This window comes from Physeter macrocephalus, chromosome 9 (genome assembly GCF_002837175.3).
Source record: "Physeter macrocephalus isolate SW-GA chromosome 9, ASM283717v5, whole genome shotgun sequence".
Classification (NCBI taxonomy): domain Eukaryota; kingdom Metazoa; phylum Chordata; class Mammalia; order Artiodactyla; family Physeteridae; genus Physeter; species Physeter macrocephalus.
Window position 1 is genome coordinate 39,070,466 of NC_041222.1, and position 3,845 is coordinate 39,074,310.

A 3,845-nucleotide genomic window follows, 5' to 3' on the forward strand; every position below is an offset into this window, starting at 1 on the left:
AGAGCCTGTCATTTCAATAGCACAATATAATGAAATACAGCATTTATCAGAAAGCACTGATTACTATATTAAAGCAATTATTGCAATGAGAATGGTTCATTTTAATAAAGATTAAAGAATAAAAACCAAATCACTGCTGATCAAATTACTTACTTCCCAGCACAGGCTACAGGAACTTAATATAGCTCAGTACAGCACAATTTATCTCTCAAGCAAGTGGGAATCCTGACTCTTCTTAATTTCCAACACTGTATTTACAAAGGGGATCTACTTACCACTGCCGAGATGAAGTTCAGAAATGGAAATGCTAAACTTTCACTTCAGGATGGTATAAAAGACACACTCTTTCCCTCTCACGCCAAACCCCTAGAAGTAAAAAAACACATTTTAAAGGATATTCAGCCATGCTGAAAAACAAAAAGAAGAAATATAATAGATAGGAAATTGTGACAAATCCTGGAAATACAAAAGACCAACAGGTTGGATTTATGAGGAAACTGATAACATAAGAGATGTGTGGGAAAGTTCTAGCAGAAATGGTGGGAATAGAACCCAGGGTATTCTGCACTGGTGTTTCAGTGTGGAAATTTCCCATGTGTCTCAGAAATTTTATGTTTTTCAGAATCTCAAAAGAAAAATCAGTTGAGAAATCAAGGAAAAGAGAACAACTAATTCTTCTGTGAGGCTAACAATCAACATGGAGGCATTACTGGTTCCAAGGAGTTCACTGATATCTCCTTGAAAGCAAGACATTTGTGACCTGAAGGTTAAGACCAGCGTTTCTGGGAACCTGGAGGAGAGAGGCAGGAATGATCTGATCAGTTGTCATGTTGTAAAGTGGGTGTGCATGGCCCCGTCTGCTGCTAACAGCGACTTATTCTTGCAAATAATATAAATGTCAATGATTTTATCCTCATAGTATACATGCTTTAAACTAATTCTCTAAATGGTATGCTGAGAACTAACACATTTGGAAAGCAAAGTAAGTCCTTAAATTAGCAACTTCAACTGCTGATTCTATGCAATACTGTGACCCTTGCTAGCAGATTCTAATGTTATGTTACTCAATATTTTCCTAGCATTTTCCAGAGTCTGAATATTTGCTGTAGGCCACAGTTCCTTGTAAATACCTTAAAAGAGAAAATACAAGGAGTAGAAGATGTGAATATTATTGAGAATATACCCTAAGGAAATCAGAAACTGATCTAAAATCTGAATGAGCAAAAGCAACAAAAAACTCAAAATTGTTTAAAAAGGAAATAAGCTTACGGAAAGCAATATGTATTCTAACACCCAGCTTGAAGATGGTTTTGGACAAGTGAACAAACGTCAGTGCAGAATGAAAGCAATTTTTGTCATGAAACAAAGATCAAGACTATTGGATAATGCTTTGAGTCTTAAAATTCAAGAATTTTAACTTTTAAACATTAAATGTATATGGTATAATCCTTACATTTGAAATAATTTTTATTTGATATTTGTTTTGTTTTTATGTTCTCTTACTTCAGCGTATTCTATTATAAAATGTCAATATCAGGTAGAGATCATTCTAATATACTATTAAAATATATAATTTTGCTCCAATATATTGTTTCATAACAATAAAGAAAACCTCTGAACTTTTAGTAAAACCCTGTGAGAAAAAAACGACTTTTGTTCAGTATTATGGTCACTCACTACTAATTAAAAATATGCAAATAAAGAATTTTTTAGAAGTACGTAATCACGTCATTTCAAGAATTCCTGAGAATTCTGATTCTTCATTCCCCAATCACAAGGATATTAATTTGTAAATGCTAATAATCTAAACCCAGATATGGTGAAAGCCAGGAGGCAGATAGGACACAGGATTAGAGGTGGACAGGTCACTCATGGCCCCACCCTCTCCATGCAGCAGTGCCCGAGAAGACGGGCCGCCAGCAGGTGGCAGCAGTGAGCACAAGCACTTTGCTCTGAGATGGGACCGGGCCAAAGGGAACTTGAGAGGACCCACACTCAGAAGCCTTTTAGACTTAGTTGTCTTGTAAACTATTAAGATATCGAAACTGTCAACTACCTTAATTTACTTATCCTGATTATCTTTTCACTTGATTTTGATTGTTTAGTAAGAAAATATAACTATGACTATGGTGGTCTCTTTTGTTTTCGAAGTAGGAAGCATGCCTTAACTAGAACAGTGTTTGGCACATAACTGGCACTCAATAAATAGATGTTAAAAAAATTAATGAGTGACATTAATGAAAGGAACAGAGAATGCTTTTATTTAGGACTGGCCATTTTTCCATAAGTCAAAATTATGCAAAACCAATCAAATTTCCTTTAAAGAAAATGTTGTAATTGAAGATTAGATTCTCTGCCATAACCCTAATATAAAATAACTACGCACAATTTTTATCTTTTTGAACTTCAACCAATTGGAGAGTAAAGAATCGGCTTTAATGGAAAACTTTAAGTTTCTTCAGGGATATTATAAGGATTATCTTAACAGAAGTTAATAGGAGATTGGTTCAAGATGGTGGAGTAGAAGGACGTGCACTCACTCCCTCTTGCAAGAGCACCAGAATCACAACTAACTGCTGAACAATCATTGACAGAAAGACACTGGAACTCACGAAAAAAAGATATCCCACATCCAGAGATCGAGGCAAGATGGCGGAAGAGTAAGACGCGGAGATCACCTTCCTCCTCACAGATACATCAGAAATACAGCTACACGTGGAACTTCTCCTATAGAACACCCACCGAACGCTGGCACAAGACCTCAGACCTCACAAAAGGCAAGAAACTCCCCACGTACCTGGGTAGGGCAAAAGAAAAAAGAATAAACAGAGACAAAGAATAGGGACGGGACCTGCACCAGTGGGAGGGAGCTGTGAAGGAAGTAAGATTCCCACACACGATAAGTAGTGCGCCACGGCTAGCCGGGAGGGAGTCCGGTTGAAGTCTGGAGTTGCCTAAGAGACAAGAGACCTTTTCTTCCCTCTTTGCTTCCTGGTGCGCGAGGAGAGGGGATTAAGGGCACCGCGTAAAGGAGCTCCAGAAACGGGCGCGAGCCGCAGCTGTCGGCGCGGACAGCAGAGACGGGTGTGGGACGCTAGGGTTGCTGCTGCTTGCTGTGCTGCAAGCACAGGTCACTCTCCACACGGCCCCTCCCGGGAGCTCGTGCAGGCCGCCACTGCCGGGGTCCTGGGATCCAGGGACAGCTTCCCCGGGAGAACGCGCGGTGCACGTCGGGCCGGTGCAGCGTCACGGCGGCCTCTGCCGCCGCAGGCTCGCCCCGCATCCGTGCCCCTCCCCCCGGCCTGTGCCAGAGCCCCCGAATCAGCTGCTCCTTTAACTCCGTCCTGTCTGAGCGAAGGGCAGACGCTCTCGGACGACCTACACAGAGAGGCGGGGCCAAGTCCAAACCTGAACCCCAGGAGCTGTGCGAACAAAGAGGAGAGGGGGAGGTCTCCCCCAGCAGCCTCAGAAGCAGCGGATTAAAGCTCCACAATCAACTTGAAGTGCCCTGCATCTGTGGAAAACCTGAATAGACAGCGAAATATCCCAAGTTGAGGAGGTGGACTTTGGGAGCAAGATATACTATTATTTTCCCCTTTTTTCTTTTTGTGAGTGTGTATGTGTGTGCTGCTGTGTGAGATTTTGTCTGTATAGCTTTGCTTTCACCATTTGTCCTAGGGTTAGACCGACCCGTTTTTTTTTGTTTTTTATAGAAATTTTTCTTCTTAATAATTATTTTTTATTTTAATAACTATACTTTACCTACTTTGTCTTCTCCCTGTCTTCCTTCCTTTCTTCCTCCTTCCTTCCTTTCTTCCTTCCTTCCTCCCTTCTTTCCTCCCTTC